Source organism: Tasmannia lanceolata, unplaced genomic scaffold, assembly GCF_043159265.1.
Source record: "Tasmannia lanceolata isolate RefF3 unplaced genomic scaffold, GAP_Taslan_0.1 ptg000038l, whole genome shotgun sequence".
NCBI classification, from domain to species: domain Eukaryota; kingdom Viridiplantae; phylum Streptophyta; class Magnoliopsida; order Canellales; family Winteraceae; genus Tasmannia; species Tasmannia lanceolata.
Genome location: NW_027518715.1, coordinates 2,557,087 through 2,577,246, shown reverse-complemented (window position 1 = coordinate 2,577,246; position 20,160 = coordinate 2,557,087).

Below are 20,160 nucleotides of genomic sequence, written 5' to 3'. Positions count from 1 at the left end.
TAATGATTTTTACTTAATTTCAATTTTGAGCGGATTTTATCAATTTTAAACCGCATGAGTGATTTTACAAGTGAATTTATTGCATATAAATTCGAAACAAATTGAGATTTCTACAGAAACAAGATGAGAATATATGTAGCTTACTGGAAGAATTTTACAGATTTTTACATTAAGCTCCTATTTAATTTTGATTTAATAATAATATGACCAGATTGCAAAAATAACACAAAAACTACTAGAAATAGAAATCTAAATTCATTGAAATTTCTACAGTATTAAGATATAAGTAAACATAGCATGGTGTGAGATTTTCATGAATGTTAGATACCATTTACTATCAATTTCGGATTTTTCAATTTTTCAGACCAGATTATGAATTTAGACTACAACCCTTAGGAAAAAAGATCCAAATCAATTGAAAATTTTACAGCATCAATAAATATGAAATATAAGACTATTGTAAAAATTCTGAGAATTTTAATTGTGATCTGATGTCAGTAACAATTTTCACAAAATCTGATAATTTTTAAAGAAAGCATCAAATAATATACCAAACAAAATCCAAAAATCTTTAAAAATTCATGGTAAAATATATCAGTACCATATTATTTTCCCACGAAATTTCATTAATTTCGGAATCTATTTAGTACATATTTTATTTTTCTTCGTCAAAAAGATATTTTTGAAGAGTTTTCTATTTTTAAAACATGATTTTTGAGAAAATTAGGACTTCGAAAAATGTCCCTTAATCTTGTTCTGATGTGATGAACACAAGAAAAATTTAAAATTCCGCAAAATCAGTCATCATGAGATAGCTATTTTTTCGAATTTTGTAATTTCTCAGTCATTATTTTAAACAAAATTCCACTCTTCACTCAAATTTTCGAAATCTTTTGATCAAATGTCTGATCCGATCCGATGATTATTTTAGTCTATTTAAATAGATCAATGTATTAAATTTCGAGACGAAACGGAATTGAAACACTCATGCAGATCATGATTTTGAGCACACACATTTAATATTGAATTAAATTCATTTAAATGCTTAAAAATCATGCTAAAATATAAAAAAATAGCAAATAATTCTGAAAAAAAAATCCGAGAACAGTGCACCTACCTGTGATAGAGTTCCTCGCCGAATCCAAAAGCCGAAGAATCTGAAAAGGTTTGCCGACGCGATCCGATTCCCTTTCTTTCTCTTTTTTTCTTTGTTTTTTTTATTTACCACTGTAGAGAGAGTGTGAGAGATAGGGAGGGATTGAGAGAGAATGAGAGCGAGCGAGAGTGATAGAGAGAGATTGACAGAGAGAGTTCCAGAGTTAAGAGACAGATAGAGAGTGAAAGAGAGTGTGAGTAAGATAGAGAAGGAGTTGAGAGATGGAGAGTTAAGAGAGAGTGAGAAACAGAGATATAAAGAGACAAAGAGGGAGTAAGAGTGAGAAAACAGAGGGATAGAGAGGTAAAGAGTGATAGAGAGTGATAAACAGAGGAATCGAATGGGAATAAGAAAAACAGAGAGGGGAAGATAGAAACGGAGAGAGAGATGTTGAGAGTGCGATGCACGGCACTCTGTTTTTTTTCTTTTTTCTTTCTTTTTTTTTTTTTTTAATGGGCTGTTGAGGGTTGGGGGTAGATGAGGGATAGAGAGAAATGGAAAGGCCGTAGATGGAGAGAAGGTATAGGGGAGATGGGGTGCTGTGTGAGAGGAAAACATAGGGAGAGTGAGAAGAAAAAAAAAACAGAGGGAGGAAGTGCTCGAGAAAGAAAAATAGAGGGAGAGTGAGATGGAAACACCGAGGGAGAGAGGGAGATGGAAACACCGAGGCCTTTTTCTTTCTCTTTCTTCTTAGAGCTGCTGTCGTTCTTCTCCAAGAAACAGAGCCACCGTAATCAAGCTATCATCGACGGGTTTTTTTTTTTTTTTTTGAACAATCCCTCCAGAGCTGCTGTTTTTCTTCCTTTTTTTTTTCTAGAGCTCCTTCTTTCTGCCCAAAAAACCTCTTCTCCACCCTTCTTCTTTTCTCTTTATATCCGAGCTCCTCTTGAGGGAAGGTTGCCGAGAGATTTTTCCTTTTTTTTCTTTTTCTAGAATCCAAGAAACGCTTGCTAAGATTGTCGGCCAATTCTTTCCTCTTTTTCAATTCCTTAACGACCAATGCTTTCCATAGCCAGCTCTTGCCAAAACTTCAATCCCTTGAAAAAAGAAAACCTTGCTGTCTATCTCTATACACGTACACGCATACCTTTTCCTCGCTTGTCATGCAAAAAAAATCAACAAATTTTATAAATTCGCTTTCTAATAACCAAAGTGGGCCGACCGAATATGGATGGGGCCCATTTGGAATGATCCAAACCATCCTCATGAGATGATCCAAAAGGTCTTGTTTGATGAGCCATCAAACGAATAGTTGTTCACTCCAAACCATTTCCTTAGGTTGATTTGAACCATCCATCCAATGGGTAACATTTGTAATTGGCCGAATCCCCTATTTGAAATAACCATGCGATTCTTTTTTTTTTTTTTTTTTTAAACCCGGGTCCATTTTATTAGGTTGATCAAAACCGTCCAAACGATGGGCTACTACCATTGATCGAACCACCAATCCTTCTAAAATTTGATCTTTTTAAACCTCAGTAGGCCCCACCAAATCGACTCAAAATCCTCTGCTTTTAATTCATCATTTTCCAAAATAAAATGATCTGAACTCTCCGATTAACAAAAATCAAATTGCCTGTCTCCCCATAATAACTCACAAAAGAATGATCTAAACCGTTCACTTTGACAGGCCATGGCACAGACAACTTGTATCCTCCAAATATCACCCCCATGGGATGATCCAAACCATTAATTTATAAGGTTGTGCCTCAAAAATCTTTTCCAAGGGTTATCTGAATAGCTCAACTTGATGGTCGCCACAAAAATTGGTTGTTAAAATGACTTCTCTGAGATCTTGACCGCTCCCTTGATGGGCATCTTTATGCATTAGATCGAAGTAGGCTCGAAACTCATTTTTCATTAAAACAAAATGCGGGCCCCCTGTATGATCCAAATCTAAACAAATGTTCAACGCGGGCCCACCGAACGGGTCCGAATTCTCCCTAGTTTGGATTCTTCTGAATAACCTTTCTCAACACTTAGCGGAAAAATGCGAAACACGACGGAAATGATTGAAAAGATTGAGAAAATATAAGAGACGGATACGGAAATAGAAAACACTAGAAAACCAATATAAAAATACTAACTTCTTTGTTGACTAAGACGGAGCAAAATGGGGGTGTCTACAGATGCCCCTCTTTGGTAGAGATGACGTAGTCATCGAATACCAAAGCAAAAGTGACAACACCATTTTGCGCAGCGTTAATCGACAAAGGACTCCCTAGACACAATGCAACCTAATATAATGCAAGATCCTAGATAAAATCCTAGAATTTGAACATATATCAAGATCATTTACTCTAAACACCATGAGATGGCAGTTTAGAATAACGGAGAATCGGATTTACTCTGGGTGCAAAAATCTTGCAATCCAGAACGAAAGGTGATTATGATGCGGCGCCGTTTTCGAACGGGCAATGAAGGAGTGGGATACCATTTTCAAACGGATTTTCGGAGGGAAAGGAATACCATTTTTGAACGGTTTCCGAGGAAATGAGACACCATTCCCAAATGGTCTTAGAGAGAATAATGGATGACTTTCGAAAGATTTTTAATGAAAACGAAGCATCATTTTTGAATGAGCTCAGACATATTTATATGGATTCAAAGGACACGAGATATCATTTCGAATGGATTCAACAAGAATGAGGCCTCGCATTCATACGGGGTCGAAGGGCTAAGAGACCGTAGCTGTACGGACTCAATAAGGATGGGACACCGTAGTTGTACAGGCCCACAAGGAATGAGATATCAGAATGAGACACCGTCTTTGTACGGTTTCCCAAAGAATGAGCAACCATATTTATATGGATCCCAAAGAGGACTAAGAGACCATTATTTAATAGACTGAAAAATGATGAGATACCGTATTTATACGACTCTCAAGAGAGTAAGAGACCATTTTCAAATGGACCTGGAGAGAATGAATCAACGTATTTATACGAATTCTACGGAAATGAGACATCACATTTATATGATGTTCAAAGAGAAAAGACCATTTTCAAAATGGACTCAGAGATAATGAAATACCGTATTTATACGGATTTCAAGGAAATGGGACACCATATTCGTATGATGCTCAAAGAGAAACAGAGACGATTTTCGAATGAACTCAGAGAGAATGAAATACCGTATCTATACGGATTCCATTGAAATGAGACATCACATTTGTATGATGTTCAAAGAGAATTAAGAGACCATTTTTGAATGGACTCGGATAAGATGAAATACCGTATTTTTACGGATTCCAAGAAAATGAGACATCATAGTTGTATGATGTTCAAAGAGCAGAGACCATTTTTAAATGGCTTGAAGAGAATGAAATAGTGTATTTATACGGATTTCAAGGAAAATGAGATACCATATTCATATGATGCTCAAAGATAACTCAGAGATAATGGAATATCCTATTTATACGAATTTCAAGGAAATGAGACATCATATTCGTATGATGTTCAAAGAGAAAATATCATTTTCAAATGGATTCAGAGAGATATGATAATTTGAGTTTTGACAGAGATTATCAGAAAAAGGAAATCGAAATCTCCAATTAGTAATTTTGGAAGCAAAGGATTTAATAACACCATACAACAAAGGACTTTCAGGGCTTGAATATGAGATGCCACTTCATTAGCAACCTGCCCCAGTTTGAGGCATTCTAACCTTCTTCTATTCATTGACCAAAGATCATTCTTCAAAGATTTTTCGCCATTCATGACAGTCTCGCCTTTTCCAAGTTTCTCAGAACCTGTTAATGAACCTGTCTTCAGAGTGATTGCACCCTACAACAATTCTTAAAATAGAATTCGTAAATTTTTTTCTAAAAATAGAACCACAGACATTTGTAATAAAAAAATAAAATAAGAAAGATTACTCAAGTGATCTCGTGATGCTTCTGACTTATCAGTATTTTCATTTGGGTTAGGCTGGCCTCTTTTAAAGAATGTTTCTTCATTGATAAACATCTTCACTCATTTTTAAGACATTGATACTTCATATATCTTTCTATCAACTTTCCGATTGCTAAAAATTAATACCCCTAGTTTCAGGAATCGTTGTATTTTTGCCTGACCTACTGTGATTTCAGAGATTGCTATAATTCTTCTGGGAAGAACCCAATCTTACCACGACCAAGTTCCCCTTTTTGGATTTTCAACTTGTCGGACCGCTCGGCCTTAACTTTTGCCTGAATCGCCTTTTCAGGTTTTCGACTCAGCAGGCCATCCCCTTAACTTTTGCCTAAGTCGCCCTTTCAGGTTTTCAACTTAGCAGGAGAATGATCATAAATTTTGCCTAGATCGCCTTTTCAGGTTTTCAATCTAGCGGATCTTCAAGCTCCATCTCCTTTTTTTTTCTCTTTTTTCACTTTTTCTTCTCTTTCTTCTTTGTTTTTTTTTACTTGAACACCAAAAGGACTTTATAGGTGAGGTAGGGCTTTTCAAAGAATGGCTTAAGGTTTTGCAAGAATTTCGACCGAACCTGTGAACAGGTTGCCTACGTATCCCAATGTAGGAATCAGGTCATGCCTAGTTCAGGGCGAATGCCCCTAGTTTGAACGTATTTCGATTTTTCTTTTCTTTTCAGATAGCATGGATTTTTCCTTTTTCTTTTCTCTTTTTTTTTCATTATTTTTTTTTAGAATAATTGATTTTCTTCTTTTGAAACAACCGAACTCGGTTTGACCGAGCTGCCTACGTACCCCAGTGTAGGGATCAGGTCATGCGTAGTTCAGGGCGGATGCCCCTAGTATATTGGGTTTTAAAGGAAAATGTTATTTATGCTCAAAAGGGTTCGCAAAAGGTTATATATATATATATTTTTATTTTGGGTTATGAATTTGGGATTTATTCGGCCAAAGGACGGCCTTCTGGTGTTCAAGCATAGAACCTCTTGAGTTGATCAAGATTTGTTGGTTCTGGCAATATTTCTCCATTTAAATTACGGAGCTCGACGGCTTTTCCGGGTAAGATTTGGTCCACAATGTAGGGTCCTGACCAGTTTGGTTTGAACTTGCCCCTTGGGTCAAACACTGGTGCTCGATTCTCTTTCAGAACAAGATTGCCTTCTTCTAAATCTCTGACCTTAACCTTTTTATTAAAAGCCTAGGCTATTCTGCGCTGGTAACCTTGTACATGGTAAAGCGCCTTTAACCTCTTCTCATCTAGCATGTTCAGCTCTTTATATCTGGCATCTGCCCATTCATTTTCTGGCAACTTGACTTCAGTCAATACTCGGAGCGAAGGTACACGGATCTCAACAGGTAGCACTGCTTCCATTCCATAAACAAGAGAGTAAGGGGTTGTCCCAGTTGAAGCTCTAATTGATGTTCTGTAAGCCCACAAGGCGTACGGTAACTTATTCGACCAATCCTTATAAGTTTCTGACATTTTGCTAATGATAGTCATGACATTCTTGTTTGCAGCTTCTACCGCTTCATTTATCTGCGGCCGATAAGGTGAGGATTTATGATGCTTAATCTTGAACTCTTGGCAAAGAGTGATTACTTCCTTCTTGAAATGAGATCCGTTATCTTAGATAAGTTCATGAGGAATTCCATATCTGCATATGATGTTGGTGCGTATGAATTTAGCAACTGATGCGGATGTAAGCTTTGCGTAAGAAGCGGCCTCAACCCACTTGGTGAAGTAGTCAATTGCAACGAGTATGTACTCGTGACCATTAGACGACATAGGAGAAATCTTGCCAATTATGTCAATTTCCCATACCGAAAACGGCCAAGGAGAGGTAAGAGAATGCAATTCGGTGGGTAGTACATGGATGAGATTCGCATGTATCTGACATTTATAGCATTTCTTCACAAATGTGTGACAATTTGCTTCCAATGTTGGCCAATAGTACCCCAGACGTAGGATCTTCCTTGACAACATCTTCCCATTCATATGAGGCCCACATACCCCTTCATGAATATCCACGAGAATTTCTTCTGCCTGATCTTCAGTGACACATAAGAGTTGAATTCTGTCGAAAGACCGTCGATACAACTCCCCCCCACAAATGACAAAATTAGCTGCCAATCTCAGCAAAGTCCTTATTTCTTTATTTGACGCCTCATTGGGATGCCCCTGGCCTGAGATGTAGTTTTTTATGTCTGTATACCATGGTTTGCCATCGGGACATCTTGCAGCTATCTCTATAGCATCAACATATGCAGGAGCCCATTGCTCTTGAACCGTGATGGGCCTCATCTTCATATTGTGAGGTATGTCAATCATAGAAGCTAATGTCGCTAAGTCATCGGCGAATCTATTCTTCAACCTTGGTAAATAACTGAAAGTGATGCACCGAAATTGTCGAGCAAGAACATCCAAGTATTCATGATATGGCTGTAGCTTTTCTTCCTTGGTTCTCCACTCTCCTTGAGTTTGACAAATGATTAACTTCGAATCTCCATATACGTCAAGATTCTCTATGCCTAAGGCCAATGCGGCCTCAAGCCCAACAATGCATGCTTCATACTCTGCCATATTGTTGGTGCAATTGAATTGTAACTTAACGGCAAGGGGAACATGCTCATTTCGAGGTGACACCAGCATTGCCCCTACTCCTTGCCCTGTTTGGTTTGCTGCTCCATCAAAATAGAGGGTCCAACCAGTTTCTGGATATTCATCTTCCATCATCATGATCTCTTCATCTGAGAACATCGGCTTGAAAGGTTGATTTTCTTCTAGGGGTGCTTCTGCCAATTGCTCAGCAATGGCTCGGCCCTTTACTGATTTTTGGTTACATGGATGATGTCGAATTCAGACAACAATAATAACCATCTGGCAGTCCTGCCTCTCAGGGCTGGTTTTTCAAAGAGATACTTCAGAGGATCCATTCTTGACAACAGCAGGACCTTATACGATAAAAGGTAATGCCTGAGTCGCTGAGTTGCCCAAACCAAGGCTAAGCAGGTCTTTTCTAGGATAATATACTTTTGTTCATACTCCAACATCTTCTTACTAAGATAATATACGGCCTTTTCATGCTTGGTTTTTGGATCTTACTGTGCTAACATACAACCCATGGTGGTTTCTGTTACTGACAAGTAAAGCAGCAATGGATGCCCCGGTATTACCGGTGCTACTATCGGTGGTTCAGATAAACTTTGCTTTATCTTCTCAAAGGCTTGCTGACATTCCTCCGTCCATTCTTTGGAAGTATTTTCTTTAGGAGCTTAAAGATAGGTTCACAAGTTGAAGTCAAATGAGCGACGAAACGCCTTAGGAACTGTATCCTTCCTAGGAATCCCCAAATTTCCTTCTCGGTTTTAGGCGGCGGCATCTCCTGGATAGCCTTAATCTTCTGGGGATCTACCTCTATGCCCCTTTGGCTCACCATGAATCCTAGCAACTTACCAGAGGTAACCCCGAATACACACTTGCTGGGATTCAGGCGAAGCTGGTATTTGAGTATTCTTTCAAAGAACTTCTTAAGGTTCAGGATATGATCTCTCCTTTTCTTGGCTTTTACAATCATATCATCGATATAAACTTCGACTTCTCTATGTATCATGTCATGGAGTAAGGCTATAGCTGCTCTTTGATATGTCGCATCGGCATTCTTAAGACCAAATGGCATTACCCGATAGCAATATGTCCCCCATTGTGTAATGAACGAGGTCTTAGCCATGTCCTCGGGTGCCATCTTAATTTGATTGTAGCCCGAGAAACCATCCATGAAAGATAGTAATTCATGTTCAGCCGTATTGTCTACCAAGATATCGATATGCGGTAGGGAGAAATCATCTTTTGGACTTGCCTTGTTCAAATTCCTGAAATCTACACACATTCTCACCTTTCCATCTTTCTTTGGTACAGGTACTATATTTGCGAGCCACTCTGGATATTCTACTACTTGCAGAAATCCAGCATTCAACTGCTTAGTAACCTCTTCCTCTACTTTCAAGACCCATTCGGGCTTCATTCTCCTTAGCTTCTACGTTTTAGGTTTAATTCCTGGTAATAAAGGTAGCTTGTGCTGAACAATGTCTTCACTCAACCCGAGCATATCTTTGTAGGACCAGGCAAAAACTTCTTTATATTCCTTAAGTAGGTTTATTAATTCATCACGCTCTTCAGGAGATAGAGTATTTCCAATTCGTATTTCCTGTATTAAATCTTCTGCTCCGATATTTATAATTTCGATTTCATCCTTAAGAGGTTGGGCTCGACGCTCCTCCTCTTGTTTGAGCATATGCTGCAATTCAAGGGGAGTTTCGTCGATCCCTTCTTCCTCGTCTGAGGAGGGAGTGTTATCATTATTAAAGTCAGAAGCAAACACAGAGACATACTGAGAATCAGATTTCATTGACTGGAAAGAAATTACAGCATTATCATTGGACTCATCCTGAACAGGCTCAGGATTCATATTATAAATAAAATCAGAAAATGACTCGCTTGGACTAAGCACTGGCACGGATTTAACCGACTTGACTAGACTCGACTTAGCAATGAAATAAGCAGGAAAAACATCAAAACTTAAGTTTGAAAGATTTTCTGTTGCAGGTGCAATCTGACTCTGAGGTTCAGTAAAGGTATCATCGCTCTGAATAACTGCTACTAGCACATCTTCACAGTCTGTTTCTTCTTGTTCTTCAGAATAGTCTAAAACTGGCAACTCTTGCCAAGCAACATCAGGCACATCTTCTTCAAACAAGGACCCCAACACATCTGGCTCAAGGTAGACTAACCAGTCCTCAACATAACATACCGGTGGTTCTATTTCTGGGAGAGCAAGGCCACTAAATATTTCAAAACCAGGTATCATGATTCCCGTCACCGAGTCATACCATGGTTCAGAAAACCCATAGTATGGAGAAGTCTCGCCTTCTTTGATAGAGTGACCATTCATCGATAAGGAATAGGGAGCCATTGGGAGCACCCTTCCGGTGCGGCGGATTTCTTCCTTCAATTTCAACAATTCTTCCATTGCTTCTTCCTCTTCCTCAGTAGGTACATATCCAAGACCGAAAATTCCATGGTTTACTTTGATTGGGCGCCAGTGAGATGCCTTGGTTGGATCAGGGCCCAAATTCATACTAGGAAAGTAATTCATTTTTCTCATCATCGTGGCAACCACAGGATTGATGGCAAAAGGTAAACACAACTCCTCTCGTGAGGCCTCTTCATAGGAAATAGCAGCAACGTCGAACGCGAAACCATTCAAGTTGTAGTCTTCTGCTTTTGCAACTGGAAGGATCAGAGTTTCTCCCGTTATCTGTCCTATTTCTGGCTCTTCATCACCTCTGACAGTGAACAACTTCCCATCTTTGATGAACTTCAATTTTTGGTGAAGGGTTGAAGCAACAACGCCTTCCTTATGCAACCAGGGACGTCCCAGAAGCATATTAAACGAGGCCTTGATATCAATAACCTGAAACTCGACCTCAAATTCTTGACCACCTACAACAATTTTAGTGGTAAGGACCCCGACCACATTTCTGCAGGTGTTGTCATATGCGAGGATTCCAAGGGTTGATTCGGCAAAATCAGTGGGGCCGAAACCCAAGGTAACAGCAGTTCTCAACGGACACACATTCAACGCAGATCTGTTATCCACTATCACAGATGGTACTTTCTTACCTTCACAGACAATAGTGACATGAAGAGCTCTAGCATGATTCCGACCTTGAGGAGGCAGCTCCTGATCTGAGAAACTGATGACCCTGGTGGCCTGGGTCAGAGCAACAACTTCAGCTAGTTGCTCTGGAGATATTTCTGAGGATACCTGTGTGGTATTCAATTCTTTTAACACGGCTTCTCTGTGTTTCTTTGATGCTATCAACAATCCCCAAACAGATATAACGGCCTAAGTTTTCTTCAGTTGCTGTACAACTTCATCATCTGGGTCTTTCACATATTGCGGCTCCTCTCCTCGAGCCAATGCCCCTGGATTTTTGACTCTCAATTCAGCAGGTTTGAAAATTCTTCCACCCCTTGTAACATGTCTGACTTCATCCAATTCTGGCTCATCGTAAGTAATAACTTGAGGGACTTGTGGCTCATGGGTGATTACCAAGGGAGATACTGACTCTCTTAGGTATGATTCATCACAGAAGATGATTTGGGGTTCGAAAATGGGTTCTAAGGCACATATGAGGGTGAGAGGGTCAAACTCGGAATCTCCTATGGTTATGGCATTAACGGCAGCAGGAGGATTGGCATGACCAGGTAGCGAGTTTTGGGTAACATTGGGTCTTGGCTGGAATGCAATGACTTTCTCATCAATGAGTTTTTGGATTCTAAATTTTAAGGCAATGCAATTGTCAGTAAGATGACCAGGACCCCTGTGATACTCACAGTGCAGGTCAGCTCGCCAATTTGCAGGTAGAGGATTGGGGGGAGGCCGGATGGCAGGTAGGGTTATGCGACCTAAAGCAAGACACTGCTTAAGCACCTCTGAAGATGGAATGGGAAGAGGGGTAAATTCTACCCGGGTTTGTTGCCGAGGTGCAGTCGCGGGTTGAGCATAGTCCATTACTAGAGGTTCTTGGGACTTAGAGGACTGAGCATTGGAACGAGAGATACTACTGACTTGGGTTGGAGGGGATTTTTTGAAATCTCTGGGGTTTGGGTTGCTATGGTTAAATACACCTTGAGCCATAGCCTCCTCTATCTGGGTGCCTGCCACAATGAAGTGCTTGAAGTCTGGATAATATTGCAATGACATGTGATACTGGAGTTGGGGGAAAATATTTTTCATGATTATCTGGACCTGCTCTTCCTTAGAAGGGCGCTCCATCATCTGAGCTACTAGTCTCCTCCATCTTTTCACAAAAATCAGAAAGGATTCTCTCGAGTCTTGCTTGGTTCTCTGTAAATCCTTTCTAGTGATTTATGTCCCATCATCGTATTTGAACTGCTTGATGAATTGCTCACTGATATCCTTCCATGTCCTATAACGAGTCTTGTCTAGGACCATGAACCACCTTCTAGCGACCTTGGTTAGGGAAACCGGGAACAATTGAGCCATTTGCTCAGGAGATAAGCCTTGAGGCTGACACATGATGGTAAACATCTGTAAATGGGTGATTGGACAACCCACACCATCATATTTGTTGAAATCTGGCATTTGAAAATTGGCAGGGAGACGGATTTCGGGAAACAGCGTAAGATCACTTGGATTGAAACCACCCTGGTCTTGAAACTGGATGTCTTGAACTTTCCTGGCAAGACTTTCTAATTTCTCCGTAACTGTCTTATCAACCACGGACTGAGAAGGCCTATTGCGATCCTCGCTGTACTGCTCTTCTTCCAAATCTTCTTCGGCTTTATCAGGGATAGTGATGAACACTGGTTGGGCAGGTGCTGCTGAAGTAGCTGCTTGGTGCATGGGCCCTTTATCTTTGGACAACGACGGTCCCAACTTCTCAGAAAGCTGAGCCTTGATAACTCGGTTCTCTTCTTTGAGTTCTTGAAGCTGCTGGAGAATCAAGGTAAGAATATCGGTAATAGCAGCGGGTGGAAGGCCATCTTGGTTGTCTGCCATTGGTGAGGATTCCTCTCCAATCGTGAAGAGATCCAAACCCAAGGAGTAATGGGGTTAGCTATGGTGTTTACTGCCCTGAAATATTTGAAAGACATATTTTAAAATCAGAAAGAAGAATAGACGATGATGCACACATAGACAAAGATAATGAAAGAGAATGATGGACTTTATTGATTAATCATTAAAGCTCAAGTACATGGTTTATTCTTTCAAAGATGAACTGATAAGATTGAATATGAAACTAATCACTCTTTCTAGACTTCTTCTTCGGGCGACAATCTTCCTCAACTGACTCCTTTAAAGGTTTGATGATTCTGGCATCCCAAGCAGATGAAACAGCTTTGACAATCTTGGGCTTGAGATCCTCAGGCGGATAGAAATGACGAAGGGGAGGCACAATGGATTGCTCCCTTCCATACTGACGCAGAATCCTGGCAGGAACATAGAAGGAAGTCTTTTTGAGACCAAGAAGGCGAACGTAGTTAGCTTCTCCAGTGTTGAAGACGGCTTCTTGGATTCCAGGGATTTGCCAATAAATCTGATCTTGCTGGCGAGAATTTAACCATTCAACCCAATCGCTTTTATGATCGAAAGAAACATCATGACGCCATTCACTGAAGGTATACAATGTATGATCGAAATGCACAGGAGCTGCAATTTTTAGCTTGTGGCATAACCACACCTGAAGTAATGTAGGACATCCTGAGAAGGACCCAACGAAGGAGCAAACATAAGAGCCTGGACCTGAGCTGGCACGAAGACGAGCCATATCATCCAATCCATTGAAGGTTTCTGCAAGCATAGTAGGAACTGGATTGGCGCCACGATCCATTTGATCAACAAGGTCCAAAAGAACAGCTAACGCGAAGCGAGAAGGCTGGACAGTGAGGAACCTAGCAAAGGCGCAGAATCTCAAAGCACGACGACGGGCCTTTTGAATATCAACAGCACCAATGTGTCCAACAGGAGGGTAAATGTCAATCAGTTGTTGCATGGACACTTCTTGGCCTTTCATGAAAGAGTTTATGGATTCATCTGGATTATTCATCAAGCGAAGGAACAAAGGACGATAATCTGGTACACATGATGGCTTCACCAGAGGGCAATCCACAGGATATTCCAATAAGGCACACCATTCTTCAAAGGTGGGACACATTTCTTGGTTGCCAAAACGGAAGACATGATGATCGGGATCCCAACACTCTGATGCGGCATAGAGTAATCCCCAATCGAGCTTAATGGTCGCCACATAGCCGAAGAGATTTTTCTCTTGCTCACTTATGGCATAGATATGGGATTCTCATAATGTACCACGGATCCAATCAAGAATTGCACGAGTAGACATGGTGCCTGTAAGCCAAGAGAAGGGATACAAGAATGATCAGGATTATATGAACACGAGACTGGGATAAGTTCCTGCCAGTACAAAGAAAGTATGAATACATGATCGAATCACATGATAGAGGATTGAAAGACGTACGATCAAGAGATGAGATGAGATAGCATAAGATTGCTTTCAACGGATAGATCATGAATAGTTAATCCTATGAGATCTTTGGAAATGATGGGATTTATATCCTAGCCCCAAAGGGAAAGTTTTTAATCTTCGCACATTTTAACAGTGTTATCTGAAGGCATCAAACCCTAATCCTAATCTAGCGGAGTGGAGAGAGGATCTCGACTCATGACTTTGTTTGTGCACCTAAGGACCGATCGTAGCCATTAGAAGATGGACTACGGCCTAACCTAGACACAAATGGGTAGGATATCCTAAACTAGGCTCACACACGTGATGCACATGTGTTGGTATACTACATGCATGTGTGGGTTAATCTAGGGGTAAGGCCAAGAGTTCCCTTAGTACGAATCCATGTTCGATATACTGTACCAGTGTCCAGCGTATCAGTACGTGAACAAGAGATCCGTTTACGCACCATAAGGTGCTAGGCTAAGGGTGGAATGCTTCTCTAGCACAGAGGCACCAGGTGATGAAATCCCAGTCAACCATGCTAGATAACACTCCGGGTTCCTAAAATAGGATGTGTGTGCATGTGAGATGCAAGGGTTTGGATGCAAGTGATGTAAGTGTGTGCAATAAGTTTGCGCAATCTATGATGCCTTCAGGTTTTGTTAGATTAAGTTTGAGTATGATGTGATGAGAAAATAAAGCATACAAACTAATCTAACAAGCATAAAAGAGATAGAGTTTTTATGAGCCAGTTAAATTAAATTCAAATGAGTTATTTTTTGAAATTTTAATGAAGTTAGGTGGTCCCCAGCAGAGTCGCCAAACTGTGGGACCCGATCCCGCGAGAGGGGTGGGGCGCGAGCCACCACGCTCTCTCTTGATCTCTCGTACCCACGCGATTGGCGTGTGCATTTTAATTATTGATTTTAATTCGTCTTTTATGTGAACTTGGGATCACTAAGGCAATCCAAATTCCACACAAAAGAGACTGACAGAGTCGCAACCTAGATGTGGGATCTAGGACCCATAATTAGCCAGAAATCTAGACTCGTTACCTAGTTACAAGAATGGAAGGTATGGGGGATTATCCACCATATGCACCATTCCTGCCCGATAATCGGTCTTCAATTCCAAAAGTTAACTCTTTTAAATTTATTTTAAATGGCTCATTCAACTCTCTGTTAATGTGCGAACTAAGTGACATGCATCCTAAAGTCTAATTTCAATATGAATCCTAAATGTGTATCTTGATTTCTTAATTTGTCTGGTTTCAATCTAAGTGAAAGTTTTCCTAAAATTCTAATTTCATGGAAAGTCCTAAGTGATTAAATTTTACAAGAAAATTAATATACAAAACCCCACAATTTGTTGTGGAGCCGACTCGTGATTGGTATGCCATCAAGCATCCAACCTGCCTACGTACCCAAGCCTCACTGGGATCAGAGTCAACGTAGTTCGGTGCACCTAAGCTAAGCTACTTATGCCTAACTCAACAAAGACACCGATCTAGACTGGATTGACTGTTTCAACAGTTTTAAGAGAAGTTATTTAATTCAAGTTGAGGATTTTATTATCCTAGGATTTCATCTAAGATGCTATATGATCCTATCTAAATGCAAATTGTCCCTTAGACTAATGCAGGTTAGCCTACATCCTAGTTTACTAGGCTTGTCCTAAGGAAAGATTGGGTGACTAGTGTAACTAGACCTATGGCACGGTTGCTATTCATAGCAAACGTCCGTGATGAGGCTGGACTCCTAACTCTAGGGCTCCCTAAAACCTAAGACTCCCTAAAACCTATGACACGACCTGCCGCCAGTGTTCCTAAATTGGGCTCTAATGGTTCTTACGACGGAAACCATAATCCCATGGTTCCGAAAGACTCGAGACAAATCGATTCAAGTTCTTGAAGTTTATTAATTTCAGATTTCAAAGATTTTCGGTTTTTGAACATTTAAGGAATACCGAAGGTTCTAGGGTTCACCAATTTCGGCCTCAAATGGCATCCAAGGAAGGGAATCGTGCGCTCTTTACTTGTGCAATTTTAATACTTAGGTTATAGCACCTTATTGCCTGGCATATCTCAGGATTTCCGTGGACAGTAACCTCGGAGCCAATAACATGCTATAGCTTAAATATTCAAATTGTCAAAGATCGGTTGCAATTGGGATATGATTATGGATGCACTGGCCATTTTACCAGGAAAATCTAAGGATCCTAAGATTTCCGTTTCAATGGATTAAAGAATTAATATGTGACAAAAATTTAAGGTTCTTTAGAAATTTCGATAATGATTTTTACTTAATTTCAATTTTGAGCGGATTTTATCAATTTTAAACCGCATGAGTGATTTTACAAGTGAATTTATTGCATATAAATTCAAAACGAATTGAGATTTCTACAGAAACAAGATGGGAATATATGTAGCTTACTGGAAGAATTTTGCAGATTTTTACATTAAGCTCCTATTTAATAATAATATGACCAGATTGCAAAAATATCACAGAAACTACTACAAATAGAAATCTAAATTCGTTGAAATTTCTATAGTATTAAGATATAAGTAAACATAGCATGTTGTGAGATTTTCATGAATGTTAGAGACCATTTACTATCAATTTCGGATTTTTTAATTTTCAGACCAGATTATGAATTTACACTACAACCCTTAGGAAACAAGATCAAAATCAATTAAAAATTTTACAGCATCAAGAAATATGAAATATAAGACTACTGTAAAAATGTTGAGAATTTTAATTGTGATCTGATGTCAGTAACAATTTTCACAAAATCTGATAATTTTTAAAGAAAGCATCAAATAATATACCAAACAAAATCCAAATATCTTTAAAAATTCATGGTAAAATATATCAGTACCATATTATTTTTCCACGAAATTTCATTAATTTTGGAATCTATTTAGTACATATTTTATTTTTCTTCGTCAAAAAGATATTTTTGAAGAGTTTTCTATTTTTAAAACATGATTTTTGAGAAAATTACGGCTTCGGAAAACGTCCCTTAATCTTGTTCTGATGTGATGAACACAAGAAAAATTTAAAATTCCGCAAAATCAGTCATCCTGAGATAGCTATTTTTTCGAATTTTGTAATTTCTCAGTCATTATTTTAAACAAAATTCCACTCTTCACTCAAATTTTTGAAATCTTTTGATCCAATGTCCGATCCGATCCGATGATTATTTTAGTCTATTTAAATAGATCAATGTATTAAATTTCGAGACGAACGGAATTGAAACACTCATGCAGATCATGATTTTGAGCACACACATTTAATATTGAATTAAATTCATTTAAATGCTTAAAAATCATGCAAAAATATAAAAAAATACCAAATAATTCTAAAAAAAAATCCGAGAACAGTGCACCTACCTGTGATAGAGGTCCTCGCCGAATCCAAAAGCCGAAGAATCTGAAAAGGTTTGCCGACGCAATCCGATTCCCTTTCTTTCTCTTTTTTTCTTTGTTTTTTTTTTTTACCACTGTAGAGAGAGTGTGAGAGATAGGGAGGGATTGAGAGAGAATGAGAGCGAGCGAGAGTGATAGAGAGAGATTGACAGAGAGAGCTCGAGAGTTAAGAGATAGATAGAGAGTGAAAGAGAGTGTGAGTAAGATAGAGAAGGAGTTGAGAGATGGAGAGTTAAGAGAGAGTGAGAAACAGAGATATAAAGAGACAAAGAGGGAGTAAGAGTGAGAAAACAGAGGGATAGAGAGGTAAAGAGTGATAGAGAGTGATAAACAGAGGAATCGAATGGGAATAAGAAAAACAGAGAGGGGAAGATAGAAACAGAGAGAGATGTTGAGAGTGCGATGCACGGCACTCTGTTTGTTTTTCTTTTTCTTTTTTTTTTCTTTTTTTTTTTAATGGGCTGTTGAGGGTTGGGGGTAGATGAGGGATAGAGAGAAATGGAAAGGCCCTAGATGGAGAGAAGGTATAGGGGAGATGGGGTGCTGTGTGAGAGGAAAACAGAGGGAGAGTGAGAAGAAAAAAAAACAGAGGGAGGAAGTGCTCGAGAAAGAAAAATAGAGGGAGAGTGAGATGGAAACACCGAGGGAGAGAGGGAGATGGAAACACCGAGGCCTTTTTCTTTCTCTTTCTTCTTAGAGCTGCTGTCGTTCTTCTCCAAGAAACAGAGCCACCGTAATCAAGCTATCATCCACGGTTTTTTTTTTTTGAACAATCCCTCCAAAGTTGCTGTTTTTCTTCCTTTTTTTTTTCTAGAGCTCCTTGTTTCTGCCCAAAAAACCTCTTCTCCACCCTTCTTCTTTTCTCTTTATATCCGAGCTCCTCTTGAATGAAGGTTGTGGAGAGATTTTTCCTTTTTTTTCTTTTCTTAGAATCCAAGAAACGCTTGCTAAGATTGTCAGCCAATTCTTTCCTCTTTTTCAATTCCTTAACGGCCAATGCTTTCCATAGCCAGCTCTTGCCAAAACTTCAATCCCTTGAAAAAAGAAAACCTTGCTGTCTATCTCTATACACGTACACGCATACCTTTTCCTCGCTTGTCATGCAAAAAAAATCAACAAATTTTATAAATTCGCTTTCTAATAACCAAAGTGGGCCGACCGAATATGGATTGGGCCCATTTGGAATGATCCAAACCATCCTCATGAGATGATCCAAAAGGTCTTGTTTGATGAGCCATCAAACGAATAGTTGTTCACTCCAAACCATTTCCTTAGGTTGATTTGAACCATCCATCCAATGGGTAACATTTGTAATTGGCCGAATCCCCTATTTGAAATAACCATGCGATTCTTTTTCTTTTTTTTATTATTTTAACCCGGGTCCATTTTATTAGGTTGATCAAAACCGTCCAAACGATGGGCTACTACCATTGATCGAACCACCAATCCTTCTAAAATTTGATCTTTTTAAACCTCAGTAGGCCCCACCAAATCGACTCAAAATCCTCTACTTTTAATTCATCATTTTCCAAAATAAAATGATCTGAACTCTCCGATTAACAAAAATCAAATTGCCTGTCTCCCCATAATAACTCACAAAAGAATGATCTAAACCGTTCACTTTGACAGGCCATGGCACAGACAACTTGTATCCTCCAAATATCACCTCCATGGGATGATCCAAACCATTAATTTATAAGGTTGTGCCTCAAAAATCCTTTCTAAGGATTATCTTAATAGCTCAACTTGATGGCCGCCACAAAAATTGGTTGTTAAAATGACTTCTCTGAGATCTTGACCGCTCCCTTGATGGGCATCTTTATGCATTAGATCGAAGTAGGCTCGAAACTCATTTTTCATTAAAACAACATGCGGGCCCCCTGTATGATCCAAATCTAAACAAATGTTCAACGCGGGCCCACCGAACGGGTCCGAATTCTCCCTGGTTTGGATTCTACTGAATAACATTTCTCAACACTTGGCGGAAAAATGCGAAACACGGCAGAAATGATTGAAAAGATTGAGAAAATATAAGAGACGGACACGGAAATAGAAAACACTGGAAAACCGATATAAAAATACTAACTTCTTTGTTGACTAAGGCGGAGCAAAATGGGGGTGTCTACAATTATCCCTATTATCTATCTCACTCTCACTCTCTCTATAATATCTCTCTCTGATTATCTCTCGCTCCCTACTGCAACTCTCACGTTCAACGGAGCAGCGGCTTCTCTGTAGTGAAGAAAAAAGAAAATAAAGAAGAGAAAGAAAGAAAAGGAATCGGATCGCGTCGGCAAACTTTTTGGATTCTTTGGCTCTTGGATTCGGCGAGGATCTCGACTAAAGGTAGGTGCACAATTCTCAGATTTTTTCAGGATTATTTGGTATTTTTTTATATTTTTGCATGATTTTTAGCATTTAATTGAATTGAATTTAATATTATATGTGTGTGCTAAAAATCATGATCTACATGAGTGTTTCAATTCCGATTAATCCCGAAATTTAATACACTGATCTATTTAAATAGACTAAAATAACCATCGGATTGGATCGGACATTGGATCAAAGGATTTCAAAAATTTGAGTGAAGAATGGAATTTCATTTAAAATAATGGCTGA